This window comes from Palaemon carinicauda, chromosome 28 (assembly GCF_036898095.1).
Source record: "Palaemon carinicauda isolate YSFRI2023 chromosome 28, ASM3689809v2, whole genome shotgun sequence".
Lineage (NCBI taxonomy): Eukaryota > Metazoa > Arthropoda > Malacostraca > Decapoda > Palaemonidae > Palaemon > Palaemon carinicauda.
The window spans coordinates 60,954,975-60,977,602 of NC_090752.1; the positions used below are offsets into that span (position 1 = coordinate 60,954,975).

The 22,628-nt window shown below is 39.6% G+C and overlaps 1 long non-coding RNA gene across 1 annotated transcript; it reads right to left on the reverse strand.

Moving 5' to 3' along the window:
- Positions 1-254: 254 nt before the first annotated feature.
- On the reverse strand, positions 255-21,046 carry LOC137622069 (uncharacterized). The gene is made up of 3 exons (XR_011040343.1): positions 20,929-21,046; positions 10,697-10,821; positions 255-1,106 (listed from the first exon to the last, which is right to left on the reverse strand). It is a non-coding gene; the product is annotated as an uncharacterized lncRNA (long non-coding RNA).
- Positions 21,047-22,628: the final 1,582 nt, after the last annotated feature.

The following is a 22,628-nucleotide window of genomic DNA, read 5'->3' on the forward strand; positions in this document are numbered from 1 at the left end:
TGCTGAGGGAGAGATATAGTTAGGAGGGTTGCTGAGAGGGAGATATAGTTAGGAGGGTTGCTGAGAGGGAGATTGAGTTAGCAGAGTTGCTGAGAGGGAGATTGAGTTAGCAGAGTTGCTGAGAGGGAGACTGGATAGAGAGGTGCTGGAAGGGAGACTGGATAAAGAGTTGCTGAGAGGGAGACTGGATAGAGAGTTGCTGAGAGGGAGATTGAGTTAGGAGAGTTGCTGAAAGGGAGACTGGATAGAAAGTTGCTGAGAGGGAGATTTAGTTAGGAGAGTTGCTGAGAGGGAGATTGAGTTAGGAGATTTGCTGAGAGGGAGATTGAGTTAGGAGAGTCGCTGAGAGTGAGATTGAGTTAGGAGAGTAGCTGAAAGGGAGACTGGATAGAAAGTTGCTGAGAGGGAGATTGAGTTAGGAGAGTTGCTGAGAGGGAGATTGAGTTAGGAGAGTTGCTGAGAGGGAGATTGAGTTAGGAGAGTTGCTGAGAGGGAGACTGGAGAGAGAGTGAGTTGCTGAAAGGGAGCGTTAAAAAGTGCTGAGAGGAAATTGTTAATAGAGTTTTTGAGAGGGTGAGTTAAGAGAGTTGCTGGGAGGGAGTGCGTGTTAAAGCTGGTGAGAGGGAGATTGAGTTCAGTGAGTTGCTGAGAAGGAAAGTTAAAAGAGGTGCTGAGAGGGGGAGAGAGATAAAAGGGCTGTGAGAGAGAGAGAGAGAGAGAGAGAGAGAGAGAGAGAGAGAGAGAGAGATTCAGCGTAGGTTAACGATATCCACATTTCCCAGGACGGCCTCTAACATCTTGTATTGGGTCTGATGCTTGGTTCTTGTATGATGTCCTTTGATCTGGTCTCTTGATGTTATAGTCTGTATTTCGATGTCCAGAGATCTGGTCTCTTGAGGTTATAGACTGTATTTCGATGTCCCGAGATCTGGTCTCTTGAGGTTATAGACTGTATTTCGATGTCCCGAGATCTTGTCTCTTGAGGTTATAGTCTGTATTTCGATGTCCTGAGATCTGGTCTCTTGAGATTATAGTCTGCATTTTGAAGGCCAGAATCTGATGATCAGGTTTCCATATAGTGTACCAACAAGGCGGTTCTTCGTTGCCTGCAATGGTGATATAGCAAGTTAGTCATCTTCGGGATTTAATTTGAAATTAATTTACTTAGAAATTATTGATTTTGTTAATATTAAAGGTTTTAGTCTATTGTGTGGTTTGATAAGGAATACATGAAACGATAAATATAAGTAATTGATTGATAAATAAAATTAAGTTTTTTCATTCAGTTTTGATATAAAAAAAACTTTTAGTATTACTTTCTCTGAATGTTCAAATAGCGTGTTTTAGTAAAATGAAATAGACTAACTACAATTTATAGCTTAATTTATATTTAAATAGAAGATATAGCCTTAAAAGTCTTTGCAAAATTATCCTTGCATTTACATTGAAGACTTGTTATGAAAATATTCAATTGAATCCAAAATAAAAATTATATATGTAAGCTCTAAATATATTTGTGGATATTAATCAGTCCCTCAGTGAAGCTACTTGAATCAAAAATTTGTTAGTCAATCAAGGCAACTCTAAAATGTAATAAAGTTATCTTATCCCTAGATATAATACACATTATGTGCGGTGATTTCTAAATAGGCACGAGTTCTAAAGATATGTACTAATAATGAACAAAGGCTAAGACATCATTCGTGAAATAATTTTCGATTTAGTCATTCATACCCTTGTACTATTTTCCCCTAATGCACCAGGCCACGAAGAAAGATTAGTCATTGACAATTCTTCCGTACTTATAACTGTCGAATTTAGGTTTTGGTTTTGTACTTAAAATTGAAATCAACAAATCTTCACTATTACAGCCAATTGGTTCGTACCTGGCATTCGAAAAAGGATAAATTTTGCACATTCAGAAGAATTGCCATTGACTTTTATCTTTCTTTGTGGCCAAGTGGACGAGACTTCGTGAATCAATGCATTGATGATGGTACCAGGGCAAGGAAGCGTAAGGATTCAAGATTCAATGAGGGGTTGATCAGGGCTGGACTTAAAATGGATGAAGATTCATGAATCAATGAGCTGCTGATGGGGGCAAGACAAGAGAGGATGACGATTCATGAATCAATGAGTTTTTGGTGAGGGCTGGGCATAAAAGGATGAGGATTCGAGAAAATAAGACATTTCTTCAGAGTCCTGGCTGGAAACTCTTCAGAGGCGTCCAAGGCTATTGCAGCCTTTGAGCTAAAGCTCAAAATCATACAAATGGTTGCCAATCCAAACAGGCAGGGCTAGTGGACCATCTCCACCAGGGATGCAAGAGCCCTGATCACTCTCAGATGCTCCTCCGACATCAGGCTGTAAGAGCTTAAGGAGGAAGAAAAAATTAAGAAAGCAGTTGTGGTAGGCTACCCAACTGATATGATGGAGAGCCATCTGTTTGAAACTGCCCAACATCACTGCGGCAGAGAGAATGAAAAATAAGGCTGGCTTTCTTACCAAGGCCATCCTTGTCACCTTTAAAGGGCCTCACCCAAAAAAAGTGGACCTGGGCATCTTCAGAAGCTTCTGGGTCAAGAAGTACTACCCTGATCCCCTTAGATGCTACAAATGCCAGAAATTTGGGCATCATAAGGACCAATGCCAGACAAAGGTCCCAACCTGTGCGGTCTGCAGCCAAAGACACCCTACACAGAAGTGCATCGATAAGAAAGCTGCGGGCGTACCGACAAAAGCTAAATGTCCAAACTACAAAAAAAGGACACAGCAATGGCCTGGGATGTCCCGAAAGGGTAGCAAGGGTAATTGCTGCCCTCCCCAAGGAAAAAAAGGAAACCAATCAAGAGGAAGAGCAGCCCCCAAACTCAGGGACCAAAACCAATGCCAAGAACTATTTTCATTAAGACCACGGTCTTAAGGGAAAAACTTACGGATCTGGTCACACAGGCCGTGTCTGGAAAAATCAATGCGGAAGCTATAGCAACTAGCATTGAGCAAGTCCTGATGGACTTTGTCTCCAGACCAAAATCCTCCCAACCCCCCTCTCATGCTATCCTGGAGATCACCTCTCATTCTTCAACCACCACACCTACCATTCCATCACCTCAATCACTTGTACCTTCCACATCCGCTACACCAGATCCCACCCCCATCATCCCACTCATCCCATCCACCATCCCTTCATCCACTCACACCCCATCCACCTCATCCACTTCATCCTCTGGGGTCAAGGCAATTGCCTTTGCCCCTAGGGACCCAAGACAATACTCTTCAACTTACATCCAGGAGTAAGAGTTCTTAATCGGAGCTCAGCCGGAGTAAGATAAAAAATGTTCTCCCTGATTGCAGTACGCAAAACTGAGGATATAGATGTAATCCTGATACAAGAAACTCTTTTAACAGCAGGAAGGAAACTTAAAATAACAGGTTACAACGCCTACACCACACCACAGATAGGCACAGACAAAGGCCTAATTACACTAGTTAAAACAAGCATACCAACAACAAAGTTACACAACCCTATTCCTTGTGGTACCAATGTAGAGACACTAGCAGTAACAATAACATTACTGAATCAAAAAATTGACATATACAGGAAAATAAACAGGGAGGACACAGGAGAGCTACAGCTGACACAACTCTTTGCTCACACAGAAAGAACACCAACAATTATTTGTGGGGATTTTAATGCACATCACCCTATATTATCATCCCCATCAATGACAAACCCCTCAGGGGAACAAATAGCCTTCGCTCTGGAGGAATTTGAAGGAGTCGCCCTCCTAAACACTTAAGAGGAGGCAGACTGGATCTGACCTTTGTTACAACAGCAATAAGACACTTAACCAAGAGGCAAGTACACTCAACCCTGATTAGTGATCACTTTGCCACAGTAACAGATTTGGAGATGCAACAACTACCTCCTATTCCACCACCTCCACCAAGATGGAATCAGGACCTAGCAGACTGGGTCTGCTTTCGACTAGCCATAGAGGAATGGACAGCAAGCTACATTCCTCCAGAGGACATAGATCAGCTAGAAAAAGACCTAGTTGATGCTTTTTACAATGCAGCCAACAGAGCTATGCCCCTAAAGGCAATAGGAGGTAACTATACATACAAGGACTCCTGGTACTACTGCCCAGAAACCAGGAGGTTGAAAACCAGACTAAACAGTCACAAAAATATACAGAAGAAGGTCCACAGTAGAAAACAGAGAACTACTGCAAACAGCCAAAACTGAAACACATCTAAGAATCCATGAAATAAGAATTGAAAAATGGATGGAATGGTGTTCAAGCCTGTCAGGGTACACAACTCTAACTGAGCTATGGAAATGGCTACACAAAGTAGCCGGAAAAAAAGACGACTCCAGTTGCCATACACCCACACCCACAAGAGGAGGCAGAAAGAATTGCAACAACCTTTGCAAATAGGACTGTCAGCTATTTTTTTCCCCTGAAACCAGAATGCTACAAGAGCAACTGGCGCCAGCCAGGTGGGAAGAGATCAACACAGCCTGCCTACAGCAGGATGGTACAGACACCCCATACACAGTTGAGGAACTAAGAGCAGTACAAAAAACAGGAAAGGATACTGCACCAAGAGCAGACAAGATCACATACACAATGATCAAGCACATGGGTCCAGCAGGAGAAACCGCATTCCTGAGGTTATTAAACAAAACACACCTTGAGCACACAAAGCATCAAGCCTGGAGGCAGCAGGACACGCAACCAATCCCAAAGCCAAAGGATCCAGGAAATTCTAGACCAATAGCCTTAGTATCCTGTATGGAAAAAACAGGAGAAAAAATGGTCCTAAACAGGATAAAATACAAAATTGACCCCCTACACAAGCAGCTATATGCATATTAGGAGGGAATTGGTACTTCTGAATGCATCACTGATGTATTAAGCTGCATAAATCAAAACAAGGCAACAATAGTCTTCATAGACTTTGAAAAAGCCTTCGAGCTAGCAAGCCCGGCCGCAATGCTGCAATTAGTGGCCAAAAAAGGAGTCAAAGGTCACCTACTATCATGGACTAAAAACTATGTGCTAGGAAGGCATGCTAGAGTCAAATTCCAAGGATTGATTTCTACCTATCACAAATTGGAAAATGGCACACCGCATCTTAGCCCCCTCCTATTCAACATCCTCATGGAAAATATAGCCTCACTCCAGCTTCCAGAAGGAGTAGACATATTTATCTATGCAGATGATGTACGGTATGTGTAATAGCTCGAGGGTCAGTCAGGACGATAAAAATGCAAAGAGCACTCAATGCCATCAGCCACAAATCCAATGAGCTTGGACTAAAAATAAACATTGGCAAAACAAAGGCTATGTCAATTAAAGCCCCAAACCCCTTGCAACCACTCACAATAGGAATGGAGCCCCTAGAATGGGTGGGCAAATACACATACCTAGGAGTAATAATCGACAAACAACTCACCTTCAGGGAAGAAATCAAATATCTCAAGGAAAGGGCAAATGCCAGAATGGCAGCCATGAGGTATATGTGCAAACTCAATGAAGGAGCAAATGAGCATGTCCAAAAGAAATATTATCTAGCCTGTACCAGAGCGCTAGTGGAATATGCTTCCCCAACACTCACTGGGCTAACCGATATACAAAAAGCCTCAGTAGAGGTAATTCAAAACAATGCCATGAGGCTCATGTTAGGCTCTCCAATATGGACAAGACTGTGCAACCTAAGGATGGAGACTGGACTACCATCCCTTGAGGATAGAATTGCACTGAGAAATGCAAGCACGATTGCAAAGATGTTCCTGTCAAACAGACTCAATCACTAAAAAGAGAGTTAAGAGAGGAACTGTTAAAACATCCTGAAGTTCAAACCCCAAGCTCTTATGGCAAAGACCATAGTAACAACATAAAGAGCCTAGGTCTAACTGAAATACTCCTACAGCTAAACCCAGACACAGCACAGGGTATACAACACATTCCACCATGGAAAAAGTAAGTAGCAAAATTCAGCTACACCAAGCTCCCAAGGGCAAAAGAAAACTGCACAATAGAGGAACTTAGAAACGCAGCAGAAGCAGCAATACACTCTGCAGAGACAATAGGGGCACAGATCTACTATACAGATGGTACAGTAGATCCTGGAACCCAAACAGCAGGAGCTGCAGTTCACTCCTGCAAATTCACAGCATGCTGGAGAACATCAAATAATGTCTCCACCCTGCAGACAGAGCTTGTTGCAATACAACAAGCACTAAGATACTCTATTGAAAATGAGGAAGGACCAGTAGTCGTTCATACTGATTCACGATCCTCAATGCAAGCCCTATAACAGGACAAAAATAAAGAAAACAAGTCCCTGATAGCTGATATCAAATCCCTCCTATATCAGCACAATGAAAGAAATAGGCTAGTAACACTAAACTGGATCCCCAGTCACATCGGGATACCAGGGAATGAAAAGACTGATGAGCTTGCCAAAAGCACCAGACACATACAAAATGTACAGGTGCACATACAGTCGGCACTGCAAAAAACAAAAAACAAAATAAAGACACAGCTCAAGGACAACCTAATCAAGGAGCTACACATGTGGATAGAGAATGGCTCTCCCTCTGCCACATGGTACAAATGGGCCATGGAGCTAGAACCTCCACCAATAGACAGATATACCCCAAGGAAACAGTCTGTATGTATACACAGGCTCCGACTGGGATACAAGGCAAATTGGGAAATCAGAGGCGACATTCAGAGACCGTGTGATCACTGTGATGTCACACCACAACACGCCCTCTTGCACTATTTACTAGAATGCAGAGAAACAGCACAGCTGAGGGGTGATTTATTAGTAGACACCAACAAACCACAGGCCGGGCAAGCGGCGGCCACACTGGCAAAGGAAATTGTCGAAAGCATAGACACTCAGTTGCTTTCAAGACTACCTCCACCAAGGTAAAGACCTCAAATTCTCATTGCACCATCTTATCCCCTCATTGTAAGGCCCTATTCACATCATCCTCTGTACTTTCTAAACTTAACCTACTACTAAAATCTCTCAGCAGGGACCCATGGGAGTAAAGGGTTGGATAACCCCACCTGCCTCCTTTTCCCTACCATTCAAAGGCATTACACCCCCAACTTCCAAACTACCACTATCCGTGAAATGATGACCCTCTACTACTACCACCATCATCCTTACCCTGTCCACAACTTTCTCTAACACTAAAAACCTTTCAAATTTCCTTTAATGTGATAACCCACCTTATATTTTATACAGGTTACCTACAGGCCGACCAAGGGAAAGGCCCATGCCAACAGGAAGAGTTGGCTGTAATACTCTACGAATGAATGAAAGAATGAATCCCTTACTTGTTAACGAGGGCAGGGCATAAAATGAGGAGGATTTATGAATCGGTACTTCTATAGTATGATATCTACCATTTATTAACAATATGAAATATAAAATTATATATTTATCATTAAGGGAAAGAGGTGAAAACCAGTTTGAACTACAGTAAGCAATTAAATAGAAAATAAAGATAACGACAAAACACTAGCCCACACGATTAGCGTGCATAGCACATCCAAGTAGTGCTTGCTAGAAAAGAGCAGAATTGAAATAGATTAACGGTAAATCATGAGCGATATGAGCCAAGGTTAAGAAAAAAGTTTGAACTAGGTGATTATTCATATAATTAAAATAATGTCCAAACATTAGCCCACGCGGGTGGCGTGCGCAAGGATATTCATGCACTGCCTGCCAGAACAGAGGGCCAGTGAAATAATATATCAGTAAATCATGAGCAAAGCGAGCCAAGGCTAAGCAAAAACCAATTTGAACCAAGTGATTAATTATATAATTAGAATACCGTCAAAAAACTTAATTATGCGGCTGGTGTGTGCAGGACATCCATGTGCCACCTGTCAGAACAGAACAGCAGTGAAATAATGAAAAGTTAAATAACGAACAAAATGAGCTAGGACTGAGCAAAAACCAGTTTGAACTAAATTATCGATTAGATGATTAAAATAATGCTAAAACACAAGCTCACTTGGCTGACGTCCACAGCACATCAATGTACCATCTGTCAGAACAGAAGAGCAGTGAAAATGTTAAACTGCAAGCAAATCGAGTTAAGGCTGAGCAAAAACCAGTTTGAACTAAATGCATTATTCTATAAAATACCTTCAAAACACTTGATTCTGCGGCCGGTGTGAGCAGCTCATCAATGTGCCAAATGCCAAAACAATAGCCCACATGGCTGGCAAGCACAGTACATCTAAGTACCACCTGTCAGAATAGAAGAGCAGTGAAATGATTTTAAATTGCAAGCAAGGCAAGTTAAGGCTGAGAAAAAGCCAGTTTGAAATAAGTGATTAATTAGATAAATAAAATAACGCCAAAACACTAGTTCCTATGTCTAGTGAGCGTAGCACATGCATGTATCGCCTGCCAGAACAGAGCAGTGGAAAAATGTTACATTGAGAGTGAAGTAAGCCAAGGCTAGGCAAAAACCAGTTTTAACTAAAATGATTAATTAGATAATTAAGATATCAAACCATTAGCCCACATGACTGGCTTATGCAGTACATCTATGTACTATCTCAAAACATAGCAGCAGTGAAATAATGTTAAATTGCAAGTGAACCGAACAAAGGCTGTGTAAAAACCAGTTTGAACTAAGGGATTGATTAGATAATTAAGATGACACCAAAACACTAGCCCACTTGGCTGGCTTGCACAGCACATCAATGTACCTGTCAGAACAGAAGAGCAGTGAAATAATATTCGATTGTGAGCAAAGCAAGTCAAGGCTGAGCAAAAACCAGTTTGAAACAAGAGGTTAATTAGATTAAAATAATGCTAAAACACTAATTGGCTAGCGTGCACAGCAGAAGAGCAGTGAAATAATGTTGAATTGCGAGTAAATCGAGTCAAGGGTAGGCAAAAACCAGTTTGAACAGGGATTTATTCTATAATCAAAATGCCAAAACAATAGCCCACATAGCTGGCATGCACAGCATATCTATGTATCACCTGTCAGAATAGAAGAGCAGTGAAATAATTTTAGATTGCAAGCAAAGCAAGTTAAGGCTGAGAAAAAGCCAGTTTGAACCAAGTGATTTACAAGATGAAATAAAGTCAAAACAGTACCCGCATGTCTGGCGTGCGCAGCACATGCATGATGCATGTACTGCCTCCCAGAACAGAGCAGCAGGGAAAAAAAATGTTATATTTAGAACAAAGCGAGCCATGGCTGAGCAAAAATCAGTTTGAACTAAAGTAATTAAATAGTCAACGTAATACCAAACCACTAGCTCATATGGCTGGCTTGTGCAGCACATCCATGTACTATCTGTCAAAACAGTACGGCAGTCCAATAATATTAAATTGTAAATATAGCAAACCAAGGCCGGGCTAAAACCAGTTTAAACTAAAGGATTAATTGGGTAGCTAAAACAACACCAAAGCACTAGCCTACGCAGCTAGTGCACACAGCATATTCATGTACCACCTGTCAACACAGGAGCAGAGAAATGTTGAAACGCGAGTGAAGCGAGCCAAAACCGAGGAAAAACTAGTTTGAACTAAGTGATTGATAATCAAAATAATGCAAAAATACTAGTTCACGGGGATGATGCGAATAGCGAAACATCATAGGTTGCAAATAGTCCAGCCAATACCATAACATAGTAGCAGTCATAACTCAACGAGTTGCTGATCAGAGCTGGGCAAAAGAGGATGGATATTCACGAATTAATGAGTTGAAGATAAGTGTTTAGGAAAAAGGGGATGAGGATTCATGAATCAATGAGCTGGTGATCAGAGCCGGTTAAAAGATGGTGAATAATAAATAAATGAATTGCCAATGAAGGCAGAGCAAGAAAGGTGGAGGATCCATAAAGAGTAAAATCCGCTCTATACGATTTCCTCCAAGACTGACAACCAGGGGTGCCATTCTTACGATAATTATCGTACATGTACGATTATTTTAGGTCCAGTACGATGTACGATACATACCTTAGGTATATAAATGTGTGTGTTTAATTAAACAATTATACTAAAATATTTTGAAATAAGTCAATCATATAACTCCTTAATAATTGTATTGAAACTGTGTACGATAATTTTGGTTAAAAAACGACAATTTTAAGTCTTATGTACGATAATCCAGTCAAAATAATCTAGCAACCCTGCTGACAACTGTAATTCTTATTTAATGTTATCAATACCACAAAACCGAGGAGATTATTTCTATCGTTTTAGAATTATTACTATTTTTTTTTCTCACAAAACATTCACTAACCTAGTACTACCCTAATTCTAAATAATTAGGTCTATAGTGATTGAAATGCCCATAAATCACTTCACATTTAACAAAACCTTTCTTAGTGCAAGGGGATCTGAGGCGATTTCACAACAAACTATAGCTTTCCTTTTGTTTAGTTTGTTTAGATTGCACATCTACCTCCATATAATGGGTATTGAACAATTTGATGGACTCAATGTTTTTAAGACACCCATCAAAACTAGAGAAAATATATTGAAACACCATAACTATACATCTTTTGAACAGTTTGAGTTATCTTTCAAAGCAAATCACATTTACCAAATTAAGAGTTTTTTTTTCTCCTCAATTTATAGCAACCCACAATAAATGTAGTTTGATGATTATCAACTGTGAACTTTGTAACTTAACTTATTGGATGAGAATCTGCTTCTATCAAATCCTACAGTCCTGGGCAGACTTCCAGAGTAGCAATTCAAGTGAAGAACTAGATACTCTCTCCATAAATCAATGCTTCAATCCAAATTGCCGATTATCTGGAATAGAAAATATAAGCCTAGTTAGTTCTGTGAAAAAAACACTATCAATTGGAATTTAATAAGCAACTGAATTAAAAGTCTGTTGGCATAGATACCAGAATCTCTACACTCCTGATAGAAGAGCAAAGTTTCATTAGGTTGATAAAATATAATACTTTACAAGACATCCAGTTTGGTTTAGTGAACTACACCAAAATTTAAACTTTTTGACGTTGCTTAAATGCGGAGGCAACTTTGACGTTAAGACTAAATTTCCTGTAAACTTTAAAGAAATGAATTACTTAGGAGGACCAGTAACAAGCACTCTACTGGTAATTCAAAATATGACTAAAATTATATAATTCAGAATCTTTGACAATTTAAAACTACTAAGAAACTTAATCTCAATTAAGAATTTCCACCCAGACTACAAGGGTGGAGAGAATTATATTGTGCCTCACAAAAGAAACCTCAATATACAAAGCAAAAGTGTCAACACTTTCTGCTTCTTCCCTGTAGCAACAAGAAATCTATTCTGCTCAACACAGTTACAACACAAAATTATCCTAAGTCTAACAGTTCAAATGCAATAGTATCCCAAGAATAAAAACACAAAAATGATAATTTTTTTGAAAAACTACAAGGTACAATTGTACTTGAAGAATAAGTTTGGATACATGGACTTCTCAAGAATAAATGCGAGCAAAAACATCTCATGACTAACAGCTCAAACACAAGGATATCTTAAGCATAATAATTCCAACATTATTATATGAGCATGAGCCATAATGTCCGGTGTATAAAATCTCAAACCGTTTGAGCAAACTATCAACTGCTCTTAATGTTAAGGTGCTCAGATGTAGGTTAATATTGCAAGAGGTTATAAATTGTTGTTAGAAGCATATTCTAAAAATTACAATGATTCAACTTGGCCTGTTTAGGGTGTGACAAGGTTAGCAAGCATATTTGACGATTTACCAGAAATTACCTCAACATGAAGAAAGATCGGGACTGTTAATATGAAATTAATGAAGCCTTTCAAGGTGGATATATGGGGTATCTCCTACATGAGGCAAGGCCCATTGAAATTAATTAACCGTATAAAGAGTAATATGGTGTCATTAAATATGGCAAATAAATCTTTAGGCAATTTGTTTCAGGTAGTGGAGAAATGAATGCAAGTGGAACCAACTTACTATAAGGAAGATTGTAATAAATACTCAGCGCAGCAAAAATTTTGTTCAAGCTCTTCACATAGTTATTTCTGGGTGTCGTTTCGTGCAAATATTGGTATGCACTTAATGTTAGCAGCTGTGCTACAAGGCACATGGAAAAATGGTGTTTTCAGCAAATTACACCAGCACTAGTATATCACCGAAATTTACATTCACAACTCTTCTCTATAAGCTGCAGTGCGCTTTTAAAGTCACTCATATCTACTACATTACACATAGGCACGCTCCTCATGCAAATGTGCATAGCAAGGGGTCAAGTATTGGAAAGTTTAGCATAAGTTTATTTTGTGATTAGTATGACCTGTAACTCAAAAGGAGGCTATAAATGAGCTCATTAATAGTTAAATATATAATGGGGGAATGCATAGCATCCACAAAACACCATGACCTCTAAACTGTGTATAACTTAGAACTATTCAAGGGGGAACGTTAAAAGACCACAGAAAGGCATTGCATACGGCTAACATTCATTAAGTTTTATTTGTTACATACAGTCAAATCAACTGGCATTGAATGTGGGAGATATTTGTTATTGACCTTTGACCTACTTGAAACCCAAAAGCACATTTGAAGGTAAGCAAATCTGCAGCTTTCGCAATTACAGAAATGATGGTGGTGATTGAGTCTACGCTAGTCGTAATTCTTAGGTCAGCTTGTCAACTTTATATTTTGGTAAATATATGATACTTTAATTTCTAGCTAAATACATTAACCAAATATTTTTCCTATTCGTTTTATCTTGTGTTTTATGCATTTCTGACCATGCTTACTGGGGTAGACCAACAATTTATAAGTTTCGTGGTCCCCCTTATATAAAGACAATAATAGTAGACCCTAGTGTAAAACTGTGGTTTTATGGGTTGGGAAATGTCTAAAATGACAAATTCGAAGATAATTTGTATTTTTCCTAACCATACAAACCTTAGCTATTTACATTGGGTTTACCTTTTAGCACAGCTGAAATGGCGAGCCATTAGAATTTAACGAGGGAGTATTACCCCCGCGCTAGTTAGCGGGGGGGGGGGGGGGGAGGGGAGTGGTAGCTAGCTACCCCTCCCCCCCTCACATACTTTCACTTAGAGGTAGGACTTGTCTTGGGGGACAGGGCTGGTGGGCAAATATATGTAAATAGCTAAGGTTTGTATGGTTAGGAAAAATACAAATTATCTTCGAATTTGTCATTTGTTCCGTAACCGAAATACAAACCACGCTATTTACATTGGGTGACTTACCCCTTAGGTAGGGTGGAAGGTCCCCAGCCATACTGGCTTTGGCTTTACCCGGGGACTCAGAATCCGAGTGAGTCGCACTCAAGAAAAGGAGTCCCTGCACCTCACAAGTTCCTTGCTCCGCAAGGAACCGTGGGGCCTACATAAGCTTGTGTGTGAAGGAAGAAGTGTGACCCGTCCTAGGCAGTTGACCTGGAGTTCCAGAAGGAACTCTGGGTTAGGACGTTCCCAATACCGCCTCGTCAGGGTATGGGGGACGCGACAGTATTGACTCAATACTCGGAACACAAGGAAGCATGGTTTACCTGCAGAGGTTCGAGGTCAGCTATGCAGAGACCAGGATGCTGCTTCCCCGTAGAGGGGATGAAGAAGAAAGAGATAAAGGCCAGACATACTTCTTTCGTTCATGCAGACTAAAACCTGATAACAATGCCCTCAACCTTCTGCTATCTGTCCAAAAAGGAGCCTGAGGTTAGACCAGCTGTTGTGTAGCCACCACAGAGCGATAGAAAACGTATCGAGACTCATTTGGGTCACGCCCTGCAGGAAGCGGGCTGCGAAGGTCATTAGACGCTTCCAGACTCCAGCTTGTAGCACCTGCGTCACAGAGTAGTATTACTCAAAGGCGAGGGACGTTGTGATGTATCCAACATCGTGCTGTAGGGCGACGTGACGGGGGAGGGTCTGGAGACAAGTCGAGATGAATGTCCTCGAGTCCGGGCTGAAGAGGTATACTGGTGACTCTCCCCCCATGTCCTCCTTGTGCTCCCAAATCGGCTGCAACTGAGGACAAACTGCAGCTGTTCCCAAAGCTAACCTCTCGATTCCTTTACTGGCAAGAAAGAGAAGGTCTTGGGACATCAGATACAGAATGGAGACTCGAAATCTTGAAGGAATTGGACCGAAGGGCCGGGACCCTTACGGCGAAGGAGGCCAACAGCAACAGCAGTAGAAGAATCCTCCGAAGAGGAGTCTCTATGAGTGTACTCTCTCGCGAACGAAAGAGAAACACTTCGTAGAAGAGACTGGTCAGCCAGTGACCTAAAAGGAGCAATCCTCTGAAGAGGGGCTCCTGCAGTTGCCCAGCCCCTTGAGCGAAACTGCAGGTGCGACTGCTCAGCACCAAGAGCATAGTCGCATGAAAAAAAAAAAGGCAAGAGAAGAACCCCCCAAAAGGGGAAAAACTCAAGCCTGGACAGGAAAAACTTCCCTCAGAAGGAAAGTTACCTGCCCAAGGAGGCAAGCCTCCTGAGTTCTAAAATGAACTGGAGAGCTGTCCGTCGTCACGGGAGTACTTCCAGTAGAAGGAGACAAAAATACAAGGGGGGGGGGGGGGCAGCAACAGCCAAATCCCCAGGCCTCAACAAGACAGCTCACACCGTTGCCATATTACAGAAACGAACTAGATCGGTAACTGTAAAAAATAAAACAAAAATCATTAGTACACATTCCCCGGGAAGGCTCCGAAGAGGAATCCCGAGGGAAAGGAAACAAGAATTACACAACAGGCACGTGCCCTCACAACCACTTACACTCACGGAAGGAGAGCTGTAACCAAAACAGAATTATAACAATTATAATTATGAAACTATGTAATTATGTAATTTAAAAATGAATGAACACTAAAGAAAGAACGAAAACCCCGAAAGGAATCTTTCTACAAGCTGAAAAATTAACAATTACAATTAGATTCATAAACTAATTGAGACAAACGTACGGCGTAGCAACCCCCCACACGGAAAGGAAGCTACAAGGGCGTAGTAACATGTAGTAAAAGGGTGAACGACCTCAAGAGAGAGAGAGAGAGAAAGACCGAAGTCAAACTCGATCGCCACCCATAAAATTACGCCGTGGTGGCCTAACTGCCGAGGACTCCACATAGATATCGTACACTACACACAACTCTGAAAAGGAAACTTACTGATTTCTATACTCAAATATATATACAAACATGAAAACATGTTTATATATATATTGAGTAAAAGAAAAGTAAGCGATTAAGTAAAGACAAAACAAACAATGGCTGCCAAGAGAGGACCAAGACAGAGACGTCTGTCACAGTCCGAGCCAAAAGTGAAAGTGAGCATTCATCTGTGTGTGAGGTGGGGGGAGGGGTAGCTAGCTACCACTCCCCTAACCCCCCGCTAACTAGCGCGGGGGTAATACACCCTTGTTAAATTCTAATGGCTCGCCATTTCAGCTGCGCTTAAAGGTAAACCCAATGTAAATAGCGTGGTTTGTATTTCGGTTACGGAACAAATGAGTGATTTGCAACAATAATGATCAGAAATGCAAATTAAATGCAATATAACTAGTTGTAAAAATATATGGTTCATGTAAGTGCCTGAAAATCAAAGTATCATAATTTTCTAGGATTTACATCCCGTCCTTCTAATGGCCTTTGCTCCTCCATGGCTTGCTACGCTTGCAAAATTAACATTACGTCACTGCTCTTATGTTCTGGCAAGCGTAACATGTTGAGCTGCGCTCACAAACCCAATGGGTCATTATTTCGGGGATATATTTTCCAACTACTATGAGATTCAGGGCCTCTGTAACACGGTTTTTTTCGCAATAATTTTTTATCTATGAATTTCACAAATATAATGCTTCTTCAGAATGCACATTATATCTACACATAAATTTTGACTATATTCTGCATTACGTAGGTTGAATAAATTTGGTACTTATAATGTAAAAGTGACGTTTTTTGAAGACGGGCCAACTTACTCAGAGAAAAGGTTTCGAACGCACTTGTTACGTAACTTATGACGGCATTTCTTCCCTCTTTCTCGATCGATGATTGGCTATACGTAATGAAGGCTATACCTCTGGCAACAATGACACAAAAGGGTAAATAAAAGCAAAGCAGTACACCTTTATGAACTCTGAAACCTCTCCACTGATAATTGTCATAATGAACAAACCAACAAAATATGTTAATAAATACAAAAACACTTCGATTATTAGTCTAACTCCCAAAATAAGTTTCCTAAGAAATTACAGTCTACTTTATAGGTCACAATCAGATTGACAAGGTGTAGAGAATAGTTAGTAATTTTCAAAAACGTAGTAGACAAGCTTGATTTGATAACTGCTATATCCAATGTCAAGCAATTTTTATTTATTGTCTATCTACCTACCTATTTACTGTAAAAAAAAATACCCGGTACCGTATTTTGGCTTTAAACCTTCACCAATAATTATCGTCAGAATAATGACTTCATGAGGCTCCACCCACTTTGGCCTCGTTATAATTCAGGATAACACTGAAGGCTATCATGGGCATTGTTGCATCAGAAAATTTAAATTCTGGCTATAAAAACTCATTTCTCGAGTAATTGTAAGAAGTGCTAAATGATCCTCAAGGATCCCAGCAGTTGGCCTGAACGTTTAATTCCTGTATACTACTGTTTCGGCACTACTGCTACAGTAGTATTACTACGCTAGCACAGATACCCCACCCACATTTATGTATCGTTCCGCCATTCATAAAGTCTTTGTCATGTTTTTTCAGTGTGAAATAAGTCATGGCCTCCTCAGAAATTAAGTTTAACATTAGATGATAGGTTATTTCATTTAGCTAACAAATTAGGGCAACTGGGTATGTTATTGCCGATGTGGAAGCTAAAGATAAAGTAAGGTATCATTCCCTCATTGCATTATCATCTTTACTACTATTTGTTTTGCTACATGTAGTAATTATTTTAAAGGATAAATGAATTATGTTCACTTTTCTTCTATAAATTCCCATTAGATGTACAAATAAAACTCCTAAAACTATTCATGATTTATTTACAAAATGGAGTCATGCCCAATACATAGGCAAACGGGCGTACGGCCTAAGAAGAAGAAAAAAAAAATTATATCGGATGATCCGTTGGTCTGATGGAGAGTTTAGCACTAAATTCTTATTTTAACAAAAATAGTTATATAAAGACTGTTTACATACAATCTCTCTCTCTCTCTCTCTCTCTCTCTCTCTCTCTCTCTCTCTCGGTGGCATAGTGAATAGTTAATGGCAATGTTCAAAAGCCTGAATGACATTACAAGTATTATAATCATGTTACGATAAATACAAATCAGACCATAAACATTAGATTTAAACTAGAAACTGGGCTTTCTCTTGACTATATAAAGTTGCAAGTCGTAAGACAAATGCAGTTTTGCAACCACGGGGGCAATTCCAAATCCTGTTAGCCATTCTTGACTGTTATGGGTTTCAGAGCAGATGGAACAAGGTGAATGGGTGTCTGGTGGATGGGCGGGGCAAAATTTTGTCAAAAGGTGTTTACATTGCTTACGTAATGAATATTTTCGACTCTTGGCTCATTATCACTGGCCATGGCGTCGGCTAGATCATTTTTACTCTATAAAAATTAAAACTATCGGGTTTAGGTTATTGATAATGCTGACAAAATTTGTGTGTGGTTGTAAAATATACATATGTCAACTTTCAGCTACATCCGATGCTTTGATAAGGAGCAAAGTCCAAAAAACCGTGTTACAGAGGCCCTGAATCTCATAGTAATGTTTTTTGCTTCACCATGGCTTACTGTACTCGCCCAATCAACATTATATCACTGTTCCTATGTTCTGGCAAGCATAACATGTTAAGCTGCGCTCGCAAACCCAATGGGTTATTATTTCGGGGATATATTTTCCAACTTCTAATGGTTTTTACTCCACCATGGCTTACTGCACTCGCACAATTAACATTATATCACTGCTCCTAAGTTCTGGCAAGCGTAACATGTTGAGCTGTGCTCGCAAACCCAATGGGTCATTATTTCCGATATATATTTTCCAACTTCTAATGGTTTTTGCTCCACCATGGCTTACTGCACTCGCAATTAACGTTATATCACTGCTCCTATGTTTTGGCAAGCGTAACTTGTCGAGCTGCGATCGCAAACCCTTTGGGTCATTATTTCGGGGATATATTTTTCAACTTCTAATAGATTTTGCTCCACCATGGCTTACTGCATTCGCACAATTAACATTATATCACTGCTCCTATGTTCTGGCAAGCATAGCGTTGAGATGCGCTCGCAAACCCAATGGGTTATTGTTTCGGTGATATATTTTTTGACTTCTAATGGTTTTTGCTCCACCATGGCTTACTGCCATGTTGAGCTGTGCTCGCAAACCCAATGGGTCATTATTTCCGAGATATATTTTCCAACTTCTAATGCTTTTTGCTCCGCCATGGCTTACTGTACTCACACAATTAACATGACATCACTGCTCCTCTGTTCTGGCAAGCGTAATATGTTGATCTACATTCGCAAGCACTGTGGGTCATTATTTCGGGGTTAATTTTACTTTCACGTGAGCAGCAATATCCGACATAGACGAAAATATACTAAATTTTGAAAAAAAATTTTGAAAACAAAGTACGCTAAATTTCGAAACAGATTGAACTTCTTATATGAAGACGTCTTTCTGTGATGGTGGTCAAGCTGAAACTGAAGAGGAGGGTGAAAAAAATAGCTGTTGAAGGACAATATCAGGGAACTTGTGTATATATTTGGAAGCTAGTAATTGGTTACAAAAGTCAGGTAACAAGCGTACAAAAAACGGAGCAGTTGGAAAATCTAATGCAAGGTACGTATGTGCAATAACTCACCATCTATCTCCCAAATGTAAACAATGGAGTTGAAATTAAGAATTAGCCATCACATTACAAATCTACCGATACATAAGTTATTATGCCCAACCTCCAATGATACAGAAAATTCTCAAACTAGCCTGAACTTGTACATTTCTTATTGTGAAGTCCAGTTTTGCAAGTAATGAAAGTATCATATTAACCCAATAAACATATAAAGTATTACTATTTATTTACAATCCTATTTATCATGGAGAATGCCATCAAGCATGTGTTCTTGTTTCAAAGAAATTAAGGGGAAATATACTAATCTAGAGTAGGCTACCCACACCTAACAAGACTTAAATCACTGTCCTTATTTACTAGGGATGGTGGTTTGGTGGGGTGGAGAGGCACCACTTGCGACCATCCCCTTATCTAGCATAAGTAAACATTGAAAAATAAATAAATAAATCTAATAAATTTCACAAAAAAAAAAGAAGAGTATTTCAGGAGATACAGCATCAGGGTGATATGGCATCGGCGGGATACGGCAACGGGGAGATGCGACAACGGGGGATACGACAACGGGGGGATACGACAACGGGGGGATACGACAACGGGGGGATACGACAACGGGGGGGGTACGACAACGGGGGGATACGGCAACGGAGCTATGTCACAGGGGGATACGGCATCGTGAGTTACAGCATTAGGTGTTACGGCCTCGGGGGATACGGCCTCGGGGGCTACGTCATCGGGGGCTACGTCATCGGGGGCTACGGCAAGGGATCTACGTCACAGGGGAATACGGCATAAGGAGAGACGGCATCAGGGGATACAGCATCAGGGGTTATGGCATCGGGGGTTACAGCATCAGGTGTTATGGCCTAGGGGGCTACGGCATCGGGGGTCATGGCATCGGGGGCCACGGCACCAGGGGGTACTGCACCGGCAGCTAAGGCATCGGTAGACATGGCATCGCAGGCCACTGCATTGGGGGCCTACGGCAACGAAAGCTACGGCAATGAAAGCTATGGCAACGGAAGCTATGGCAACGGAAGCTACAGCAACAGGGCTATGGTAATGAAGGATAAGGCCATGGGAGCTATGCCAATGTGGCTTACAACAATGTGGCCTTAGACAATGGGGCTTATGGCAACGGAGGCTACATAAATGGTGGGTATGGCAATGGAGTCTTTGGCAAGGGAGCCTACAGCAAGCGGGGCTACGGCATCGAGAGCTATGGCATCGGGGGGTCTGGCAGGCAATGCGGACTACGGTAACGGAAGCTACGGCAATGAAAGGTACAGCAAAGGGGCTACGGTAACAGGCCTACTGCAACGGGCCCACGGCAACGGGCCTACTGCAACTGGGCTACTGCAACAGGCCTACAGCAACGGGGCTACTACAACGGGCCTATTGCATCCGGACTACGGCAACAGGGCTACAATAATGGGGCTATGGCAACGGGGTCTACGGCAATGGGGCTACAGCAACAGAGACTATGCCCACCATTTAAAACCAAGTTTCTTACACAGCAGCATTAAAAATGAGAGACATGGTGTATTATGTACACAATTCATAGAAAATATCATGGAGAGCTTTATAAAATGTTATCAGATCCAAATTTTGAGTAACAAATGGAGTAAGATAATTCCCGGAGGTTTCAAGATATGCGATAAACTTCAATACTTAAAAATTTTTCTGTAGGATGGAAATTGTAGGGAATACTTTTGCCTACTGCCGCGTGACAAAATTGCGAGGTATTAGGCTATCATTATTAACCAAAGTTTTCAAAATACACAAAATTTATATATATATATATATATATATATATATATATATATATATATATATATATATATATATATATATATATATTTGAAAAAAACACTATGGATCTATGTACAATATCTAAGCTAGAAATTTGTTTTGATATACTTCAGTAGATGACCATTTACAATCACCGGTCAAAATCCACTCCTAATACTAGACAAACACCTAAATTACACATATTATACCACTTGCTTTAATAAAACAAAGGATCAATATCACTTAATTCACTCACCAAAATTAAATTAGGCAGGATTTGCATATATATCCTTTTTAAAAGTGGGTAAACCCTCACCATTCAGAGGACCTTTATGGCAGCCATGTTTGTTTGACGGGCACAAATGACAAATAACAGTGTTGCCAGATGAGTCAGTCTAAAAAATCCTCAAAACTTATGATAAAAAATTCCCAAACCAACCGAAAACTCCCCATTTCCACAAATATATTTTCTTCTGATCAAGTAGGCTTTACTCATATAGAAATTACTTACTATACTTTATATAAGTGCAAGTAAACTAATTGCATCAATATAAGGGTTTACTCATCTTTGTTTTTTCTTCATGGAAATTTGTAGAGAATATTCCCATCAGACATCCAAAATCCCCAAATCTAGGGATAAATCCCCATATGTGCCAACACAGGCAACAAGGACCCTGAAGGATGGTAAAAGCCGCATTCAGATCACCAAGAAGAAAAAAACGGTTTCGGATTTCTTGACATTATCTAATTGTTGAATCTGGATTATAATCCCTGTCCTGCTACGAAATTAATGCTATTCCATGGTATCATAAAAGCTTAAGATTAAAGGTTAATGAAAAAGAAGATAAGGAATTAAATATGACTGGAACAAAGGTATACAAGAAACATGCACGGCTCATGAACTGAGATAAAAATCTGGAAAAAAAAGAGAGATCTAAAGAAATGTGGATGTAATCCAGAAAATGTAATTTTAAGACAAAAATTTAAAATGAAAATAGTAATATAATAAATTTAACAAATTAGCTTTTACATTACTCTACCCTCTTTCAAATTAGTTAATTTCAAGAAAAAAATTAAGAGATACAAATTAATACTATTATAAATCTTTTAAATTGGCTTTAAAATTAACTCTACCCTCTTTCAAGTGAGTTTATCTCAAGATAAAAATTCAAGCTATAAAAATTAGTACAATCAAAACTTTAACAAATTGGCTTTTAAATTAACTCTACCCTCTTCCAAATTAGTTGATTTTAAGATGAAAATTCAAGAGATACAAATTAATACTATTTTAAATATTTATAAATTGGTTTTTAAATTACCTCTACCGTCTTTCAAATTAATCGATTTTAAGACAAAATTTTAAGATACAAATTAATACTATTTTAAATCTTTTAAATTGGCTTTTAAATTACCTCTCCCTCTTTCAAATTAGTTAAATGAACCTGATTTTCTTTTCAATGGCATGTACTGTTTATTATAATTATTATTATTATTATTATTATTATTATTATTACTTGCTAAGCTACAACCCTAGTTGGAAAAGCAGGATGCTATAAGCCCAGGGTCCCCAACAGGGAAAATAGCCCAGCGAGGAAAGGAAATAAGGAAAAATTAAATACTTTAAGAACAGTAACATTAAAATAAATATTTCCCATATAAACTCTAAAAACTTTAGCAAAACAAGAAGAAGAGAAATTAGATAGATTAGTTTGCCCGAGTGTACCCTCAAGCAAGATAACTCTAACCCAAGACAGTGGAAGACAATGGTACAGAGGTTATGGCACTACCCAAGACTAGAGAACAATGCAAGATTGAACATATAGATAATAATTTTAATGAACTAAAAGTCCTAACTTTTATTTCTTGATTTTTTATTATCATGTATTACGCCCTTCTTATATATATATATATATATATATATATATATATATATATATATATATATATATATATATA